This window comes from Brassica rapa, unplaced genomic scaffold (genome assembly GCF_000309985.2).
Source record: "Brassica rapa cultivar Chiifu-401-42 unplaced genomic scaffold, CAAS_Brap_v3.01 Scaffold0828, whole genome shotgun sequence".
NCBI classification, from domain to species: domain Eukaryota; kingdom Viridiplantae; phylum Streptophyta; class Magnoliopsida; order Brassicales; family Brassicaceae; genus Brassica; species Brassica rapa.
Window position 1 is genome coordinate 341 of NW_022610768.1, and position 9922 is coordinate 10262.

The 9922-nt window shown below is 40.2% G+C and overlaps 1 long non-coding RNA gene across 1 annotated transcript; it reads left to right on the forward strand.

The window, feature by feature from the left end:
• Positions 1-3184: 3184 nt before the first annotated feature.
• LOC117131070 lies at positions 3185-4103 on the forward strand. The gene is made up of 2 exons (XR_004454285.1): positions 3185-3260; positions 3608-4103. It is a non-coding gene; the product is annotated as an uncharacterized LOC117131070 (long non-coding RNA).
• Positions 4104-9922: the final 5819 nt, after the last annotated feature.

Here is a 9922-nt window from a genome sequence, read left to right on the forward strand (position 1 = left end):
TCACTTTGAAAGAAGCTTGATTGGATACATAAATTGGGTTAGAGAATCACCTGGAAGTTGAATAAATCTCATAGGAGTTGGGATGAAGAAGTTATCCCACTTTCAAATCAGGTGATTCTAGTTTCCCAGTTTGGGAATAAGACAGCTTCTTCTCGTCGTTCCAATCAAACCAGGATGAATCATCTTTGTAAGAAGCTTGATATGGATACATAAAGTGGTGGAGAATCACCAGGAAGTTGAATAAATCTCATAAGAGTTGGGATAAGAAGTTATCCTACTTTCAAATCAGGCGATTCCATGTTTAACAGTTTGGGAATAGGACACTTCTTAGTCATTCAATCAAAACCAGGATGAATCACTTTTTAAGATGCTTTATTTGGATACATAAATTTGGTGGAGAATAAACACACTTGAATAAATCTCATAGGAGTTGGGAGTAAGAAGTTATCTCCATTTTCAAAATAGGTGATTCCAGTTTTCCTTGTTTGGAATAGGACAGCTTTCTTCTTCGTTCCATGAAACCAGGATGAATCACTTTGTAAGAAGCTTGATTTGGATACCTAAATTGTTAGAGAATCACCAGGAAGTTGAATAAATCTCATAGGAGTTGGGATGAAGAAGTTATCCCACTTTCAAATCAGGTGATTCTAGTTTCCCAGTTTGTGAATAGGATAACTTCTTCGTCGTTCCAATCAAACCAGGATAAATCTCTTTGTAAGAAGCTTGATATGGATACATAAAGTGGTGGAGAATCACCAGGAAGTTGAATAAATATCATAGAAGTTGGGATGAAGAAGTTATCCCACTTTCAAATCAGGTGATTCCTGTTTTTAAGTTTGGGAATAGGACGGCTTCTTCGTCGTTCCAATGAAACCAGGATGAATCACTTTGTAAGAAGCTTTATTTGGATACATAAAGTGTGGAGAATCACCTGGAAGTTGAATAAATCTCATAAGAGCTGGGATGAAGAAATTATCCCCCTTTCAAATCAGGTGATTCCTGTTTCCCAGTTTGGGAATAGGACATCTTCTTCGTCGTTCCAATGAAACCAGGATGAATCACTTTGTAAGAAGCTTCATTTGGATACATAAAGTGGTGGAGAATCACCAGGAAGTTAATAAATTTCATAGGAGTTGGGAGTAGAAGTTATCCCACTTTCAAATTAGGTGATTCCAGTTTCCCTGTTTGGGAATAGGACAGCTTCTTCATCGTTCCAATGAACCAGGATGAATCACTTTGTAAGAAGCTTGATTTGGATACATAAATTGGTTAGAGAATCACTGGAAGTTGAATAAATCTCATAGGAGTTGGGATGAAGAAGTTATCCCACTTTCAAATCAGGTGATTCCAGTTTTACAGTTTGGGAATAGGACAACTTCTTAGTGTCGTTCCAATCAACCAGGATGAATCACTTTTAAAATGCTTTATTTGGATACATAAAGTGGTGGAGAATCACCAGGAAGTTGAATAAATCTGATAGGAGTTGGGATGCAGAAATTATCCCCTTTCAAATCAGGTGATTCCAGTTTCCCAGTTTGGGAATAGGACAACTTCTTCGTCGTTCCAATCAAACCAGGATGAATCACTTTGTAAGAAGCCTGATTTGGATACATAGTTGGAGAATCACCAGGAAGTTGAATAAATCTCATAGGAGTTGGGATGAAGAAGTTATTCCACTTTTAAATCAGGTGATTCCTATTTTTAAGTTTGGGGATAGGACGGCTTCTTCTTCGTCGTTCCAATGAAACCAGGATGAATCACTTTGTAAGAAGCTTATTTGGATACATAAAGTTAGAGAATCACCTGGAAGTTGAATAAATCTCATAGAGTTTGGGATGAAGAAATTATCCCACTTTCAAATCAAGTGATTCTTGTTTCCCAGTTTGGGAATAGGACAGCTTCTTCGTTGTTCCAATGAAACCAGGATGAAATAACTTTGTAAGAAGATTCATTTGGATACATAAAGTGGTGGAGAATCACCAGGAAGTTTAATAAATTTCATAGGAGTTGGGAGTAAGAAGTTATCCTACTTTCAAATTAGGTGATTCCAGTTTCCCTGTTTGGGAATAGGACAACTTCTTCGTCGTTCCAATAAAAACCAGGATGAGTCACTTTGTAAGAAGGCTGATTTGGATACAAAAAGTGGTGGAGAATCACCAGGAAGTTGAATAAATCTCATAGGAGTTGGGATGAAGAAGTTATTCCACTTTTAATCAGGTGATTCCTGTTTTTAAGTTTCGGAATGGACAGTTTCTTCGTCGTTCCAATGAAACCAGGATGAATCACTTTGTAAGAAGCTTGATTTGGATACATAAAGTGTGGAGAATCACCAGGAAGTTGAATAAATCTCATAAGAGCTGGGATGAAGAAATTATCCCACTTTCAAATATCGGATTCCAGTTTCCCAGTTTGGGTAGGACATCTTCTTCGTCGTTCCAATCAAACCAGGATGAATCACTTTGTAAGAAGCTTCATTTGGATACATAAAGTGGTGGAAAATCACCAGGAAGTGAATAAATCTCATAGGAGTTGGGCGTAAGAAGTTATCCCACTTTCAAATTAGGTGATTCCAGTTTCCCTGTTTGGGAATGGGACAGCTTCTTCGTCGTTCCAATGAAACCAGATGAATCACTTTGAAAGAAGCTTGATTTGGATACATAAATTGTTAGAGAATCACCTGGAAGTTAATAAATCTCATAGGAGTTGGGATGAAGAAGTTATCCCACTTTCAAATCAGGTGATTCTAGTTTCCCAGTTTGGGAATCAGACAGCTTCTTCGTCGTTCCAATCAAACCAGGATGAATCTCTTTGTAAGAAGCTTGATATGGATACATAAAGTGGTGGAGAATCACCAGGAAGATGAATAAATCTCATAAGAGTTGGGATGAAAAGTTATCCCACTTTCAAATCAGGTGATTCCAGTTTTACAGTTTGGGAATAGGACACTTCTTAGTCATTCCAATCAAACCAGGATGAATCACTTTTTAAGATGCTTTATTTGGATACATAAATTTGGTGGAGAATCACAGGAGTTGAATAAATCTCATAGGAGTTGGGATAAGAAGTTATCCCATTTTCAAATTAGGTGATTCCAGTTTCCTGTTTGGGAATAGGACAGCTTCTTCGTCGTTCCAATGAAACCAGGATGAATCACTTTGTAAGAAGCTTGATTTGGATACATAAATTGTTAGAGAATCACCAGGAAGTTGAATAAATCTCATAGGAGTTGGGATGAAGAAGTTATCCCACTTTCAAATCAGGTGATTCTAGTTTCCCAGTTTGTGAATAGGATAACTTCTTCGTCGTTCCAATCAAACCAGGATAAATCTCTTTGTAAGAAGCTTGATATGGATACATAAAGTGGTGGAGAATCACCAGGAAGTTGAATAAATCTCATAGGAATGGGGTGAAGAAGTTATTCCCTTTTAAATCAGGTGATTCCTGTTTTTAAGTTTGGGAATAGGACAGTTTCTTCGTCGTTCCAATGAAACCAGATGAATCACTTTGTAAGAAGCTTGATTTGGATACATAAAGTGTGGAGAATCACCAGGAAGTTGAATAAATCTCATAGAGCTGGGATGAAGAAATTATCCCACTTTCAAATCAGGTGATTCCAGTTTCCCAGTTTGGAAATAGGACATCTTCTTCGTCGTTCCAATCAAACCAGGATGAATCACTTTGTAAGAAGCTTCATTTGGATACATAAAGTGGTGGAAAATCACCAGGAAGTTGAATAAATCTCATAGGAGTTGGGCGTAAGAAGTTATCCCACTTTCAAATTAGGTGATTCCAGTTTCCCTGTTTGGGAATAGGACAGCTTTTTTGTCGTTCCAATGAAACCAGGATGAATCACTTTGTAAGAATTGATTTGGATACGTAAATTGTTAGAGAATCACCTGGAAGTTGAATAAATCTTATAGGAGTTGGGATGAAGAAGTTATCCCACTTTCAAATCAGGTGATTCCAGTTTTCCAGTTTGGGAATAGGACAGCTTCTTCGTCGTTCCAATCAAACCAGGATGAATCTCTTTGAAAAAATCATGATATGGATACATAAAGTGGTGGAGAATCACCAGGAAGTTGAATAAATCTCATAGGAGTTGGGATGAAGAAGTTATCCCACTTTCAAATCAGGGGATCCCAGTTTTACAGTTTGGGAATAGGACAACTTCTTAGTCGTTCCAATCAAACCAGGATGAATCACTTTTTAAAATGCTTTATTTGGATACATAAAGTGGTGGAGAATCACCAGGAAGTTGAATAAATCTCATAGGAGTTGGGATGCAGAAATTATCCCACTTTCAAATCAGGTGATTCCAGTTTCCCAGTTTGGGAATAGGACAACTTCTTCGTCGTTCCAATCAAACCAGGATGAATCACTTTGTAAGAAGCCTGATTTGGATACATAAAATGGTGGAGAATCACCAGGAAGTTGAATAAATCTCATAGGAGTTGGGATGAAGAAAGTTATTCCACTTTTAAAATCAGGTGATTCCTGTTTTTAGTTTGGGAATAGGACGGCTTCTTCGTCGTTCCAATGAAACCAGGATGAATCACGTTGTAAGAAGCTTTATTTGGATACATAAAGTGTGGAGAATCACCAGGAAGTTGAATAAATCTCATAAGAGCTGGGATGAAGAAATTATCCACTTTCAAATCAGGTGATTCCTGTTTCCCAGTTTGGGAATAGGACATCTTCTGCTTCGTCGTTCCAATGAAACCAGGATGAATCACTTTGTAAGAAGCTTCATTTGGATACATAAAGTGGTGGAGAATCACCAGGAATTTAATAAATTTCATAGGAGTTGGGAGTAAGAAGTTATCCCACTTTCAAATTAGGTGATTCCATGTTTCCCTGTTTGGGAATAGGACAGCTTCTTCGTCGTTCCAATGAAACCAGGATGAATCACTTTGTAATAAGCTTGATTGGATACATAAATGTTAGAGAATCACCTGGAAGTTGAATAAATCTCATAGGAGTTGGGATGAAGAAGTTATCCCACTTTCAAATCAGGTGATTCTAGTTTCCCAGTTTGTGATATGGATAACTTCTTCGTCGTTCCAATCAAACCAGGATAATCTCTTTGTAAGAAGCTTGATATGGATACATAGAGTGGTTGGAGAATCACCAGGAAGTTGAATAAATATCATAGGAGTTGGGATGAAGAAGTTATCCCACTTTCAAATCAGGTGATTCCTGTTTTTAAGTTTGGGAATAGGACGGCTTCTTCTTCGTCGTTCCAATGAAACCAGGATGAATCACTTTGTAAGAAGCTTTATTTGGATACATAAAGTGTGGAGAATCACTGGAAGTTGAATAAATCTCATAGAGCTGGGATGAAGAAATTATCCCCTTTTCAAATCAGGTGATTCCAGTTTCCCAGTTTGGGAATAGGACATCTTCTTCGTCGTTCCAATAAAACCAGGATGAATCACTTTGTAAGAAGCTTCATTTGGATACATAAAGTGGTGGAGAATCACCAGGAAGTTTAATAAATTTCATAGGAGTTGGGAGTAAGAAGTTATCCCACTTTCAAATTAGGTGATTCCAGTTTCCCTGTTTGGGAATAGGACAGCTTCTTCGTCGTTCCAATGAAACCAGGATGAATCACTTTGTAATAAGCTTGATTTGGATACATAAATTGTTAGAGAATCACTGGAAGTTGAATAAATCTCATAGGAGTTGGGATGAAGAAGTTATCCCACTTTCAAATCAGGTGATTCCAGTTTTACAGTTTGGGAATAGGACAACTTCTTAGTCGTTCCAATCAAACCAGGATGAATCTCTTGTTAAAATGCTTTATTTGGATACATAAAGTGGTGGAGAATCACCAGGAAGTTGAATAAATCTGATAGGAGTTGGGATGCAGAAATTATCCCACTTTCAAATCAGGTGATTCCAGTTTCCCAGTTTGGGAATAGGACAACTTCTTCGTCGTTCCAATCAAACCAGGATGAATCACTTTGTAAGAAGCCTGATTTGGATACATAAAGTGGTGGAGAATCACCAGGAAGTTGAATAAATCTCATAGGAGTTGGGATGAAGAAGTTATTCCACTTTTAAATCAGGTGATTCCTGTTTTTAAGTTTGGGAATAGGACGGCTTCTTCGTCGTTCCAATGAAACCAGGATGAATCACTTTGTAAGAAGCTTTATTTGGATACATAAAGTTTAGAGAATCACCTGGAAGTTGAATAAATCTCATAGGAGTTGGGATGAAGAAATTATCCCACTTTCAAATCAGGTGATTCCTGTTTCCCAGTTTGGGAATAGGACATCTTCTTCGTCGTTCCAATGAAACCAGGATGAATAACTTTGTAAGAAGATTCATTTGGATACATAAAGTGGTGGAGAATCACCAGGAAGTTTAATAAATTTCATAGGAGTTGGGAGTAAGAAGTTATCCTACTTTCAAATTAGGTGATTCCAGTTTCCCTGTTTGGGAATAGGACAACTTCTTCGTCGTTCCAATAAAACCAGGATGAGTCACTTTGTAAGAAGGCTGATTTGGATACAAAAAGTGGTGGAGAATCACCAGGAAGTTGAATAAATCTCATAGGAGTTGGGATGAAGAAGTTATTCCACTTTTAAATCAGGTGATTCCTGTTTTTAAGTTTCGGAATAGGACAGTTTCTTCGTCGTTCCAATGAAACCAGGATGAATCACTTTGTAAGAAGCTTGATTTGGATACATAAAGTGTGGAGAATCACCAGGAAGTTGAATAAATCTCATAAGAGCTGGGATGAAGAAATTATCCCACTTTCAAATATCGGATTCCAGTTTCCCAGTTTGGGAATAGGACATCTTCTTCGTCGTTCCAATAAAACCAGGATGAATCACTTTGTAAGAAGCTTCATTTGGATACATAAAGTGGTGGAAAATCACCAGGAAGTTGAATAAATCTCATTGGAGTTGGGCGTAAGAAGTTATCCCACTTTCAAATTAGGTGATTCCAGTTTCCCTGTTTGGGAATGGGACAGCTTCTTCGTCGTTCCAATGAAACCAGGATGAATCACTTTGAAAGAAGCTTGATTTGGATACATAAATTGTTAGAGAATCACCTGGAAGTTTAATAAATCTCATAGGAGTTGGGATGAAGAAGTTATCCCACTTTCAAATCAGGTGATTCTAGTTTCCCAGTTTGGGAATAGGACAGCTTCTTCGTCGTTCCAATCAAACCAGGATGAATCTCTTTGTAAGAAGCTTGATATGGATACATAAAGTGGTGGAGAATCACCAGGAAGTTGAATAAATCTCATAAGAGTTGGGATGAAGAAGTTATCCCACTTTCAAATCAGGTGATTCCAGTTTTACAGTTTGGGAATAGGACAACTTCTTAGTCATTCCAATCAAACCAGGATGAATCACTTTTTAAGATGCTTTATTTGGATACATAAATTTGGTGGAGGATTGATGAAAAACGCCGGACAGAAGCCCTAGCCGCTCAGGAGGGGATGAGAATGGCGACTCCACGATCCAGATAGACTTGACGTCGATTCTGCACTCGGCGGTCTCTGCATCATCGCAGGGGAGACTATCCGACACTCCCTGTGTATCGAGGTGGTCCCACGGCGTTTCCTGGAGGTGTCGTAGCTGCCGTCTTGTTCACGCTTCCCGTTGCTGCTTCGTCGCTTCGCTTGGTGGAGAGAACCATTTCGGATCTGATCACCACGCTCTGACCACGCTAGATTGGAGCTTCCTTAGAAGCTTTGATCCCTCTGATCATCACGTTCTTTGACGTGGAGGTCACCAGAACTAGCCGCTGCGTTCACGTTCCCTGATCTGTTCGCATCCACTCTCATCTGATCACTCACGTGTCCCCAAGCTACAGCACGAATCTCTTTGATTTGGCTCGGCGAACCTATACGAGGATCACGTAGACGCTAAGTATTCATGGGGTCATCTTACAGATCACGTTCTAGCCACATGGCAGACATGAAAGGAAAAGGTATCCTTTACGAGGATGATGACGCGCCGATCATTCTGATGGATCAGGATGATTCACTGGTTGCTAGCGAGTTCAGTCTCTCGCTTATAGGCAAGGTTCTCAACCTGAAGAAACAAAACGTTGAGAAGCTACTTCAGAAGATGCCATCACAATGGGGCATGGAAGATCGCATTACGGCTAATGACCTGGGCAATGGGAAATTTCTCCTTAATTTCACTTCCGAAGAGGATCTCAGCTCTGTTCTTCGACAGGGTCCTTTCCATTTTAACTTCTGTATGTTTGTGCTGGTGCGATGGGAACCCATTGTTCATGATGATTACCCGTGGATCGTTCCTTTTAAGGTTCAAGTGATTGGCCTCCCTTTGCATCTTTGGACGGATACAAATCTTAGGAACATTGGGGCAAGATTAGGCCATGTTCATGTTGATTCTTTGGATGTGGCTGAGGGCAGTATGCTCATTGATGTGGACTCTAGGAAACCCCTCAAATTCTCAAGGAAAGTGGAGTCGAAGGACGGAGATGAGGTCACCATTGAAATCAAGTACGAGAAGCTTTTTAAGCACTGCTCTACATGTGGTATGCTTACCCATGAGAAGGATCATTGTCCTTCTTTGGATGTGCGATCGCGGCTTCAGTCTCAACCAGAGCGACCTGGTATTTTTACGAGGATGCAGGTTCCACAGGATAAGGCACAGCATCATAACTTTCACACTGAGCAGAGGCCAAATGTATACGACCGTCAGCCTTATGGGCAACGTATGGAACCTGCCAGACACGCAGCTCAGTCGAGGTATGGCGAGGATGACAGGAAGTATGCACAAAGGACGCATCAGCCTGGTAATCTCCGTGCTACGCATTCTGATAGGATCATGAGACGCCATAATGATCCTAATCGGAGCAATAGATATGGAGCTTCTAAGGGTCCGTATGACCGTAATCTGAAGCAGACTTGGCGCGAGAAAGCTGTGCCTATTAAGCGTCCAGTCTCAGCGCCAATGGCGCCAGCGTCAACACCAACAAGCTCTCGACAGATTGTTCCTTATGAACAACCTACTGGTACAAGTAAAAATGGTTCCCACGGTGTGATTGAGTATCAAAGCGGCAGGCCAGGAGAGTGTATCAGTGCTAGAGGTGCTAAGAGATTGGCCAGTGCTATTGTAACGCCATCACGTATTGACCATGACATGGAGGAGAATGTCACAAAGCGGGCAAAGGAGCTTACTCGCTCTCTTTCTTTCACGAGCCTTAGTGACCACGAGCCGGTAACCGTTCCTGCAGACAATCAGATTATTGGTGCTTTGAATGACATGGATATTGAGGACAATCAGGAGGATGGAATGATGGAATGTGAAGGGATAGATGAGGATTTACTTGGATTTGACCTCAAAGAGATGGAAGAGAGAGAAGGGCAGCAGGCTGTGAGCAGTGTTGTGAGGGGGCCTGCAACTTCAGAACCTGATAATAAAGGGTCGAAGCACAGCAGACAAAGTAATAAAATGAATGTCCCTTTGGGCCTTCAGAGCAAAAAATTTGAGATCCTTCGTCGAGGATCTCCTCGGAAGTCCTCTTCTTCGTCTCACGGAGCTCATATGGCTAGAGATTCGAGCAGGTCAAGGAAACATGACCATAGTTCAAAGAGGCAGAGAAGTGGTGTTTCCAATGGAGTGTCCAAAAGTGATGGATTGATGGGTTCCAAAAACTCATCACATGAGTATAAATGAGGACACTCAGTTGGAACTGTCGAGGGATTGGAAACGACCTCACAGTTCGACGCCTTACGGAGATGTGTGAGAAGCATCGCCCAGGACTTGTGTTTCTTTCTGAGACGAAGAATAGGAGGCCGCTGCTGCAAAACATTCAGGCCGATTTAGGATTTGATCATTTATTTACCGTTGAGCCACTTGGCCTTAGCGGAGGTTTAGCTTTATTTTTTATGGATGATTTTCGAGTTAATGTTTTATTTTCGAATAACAGA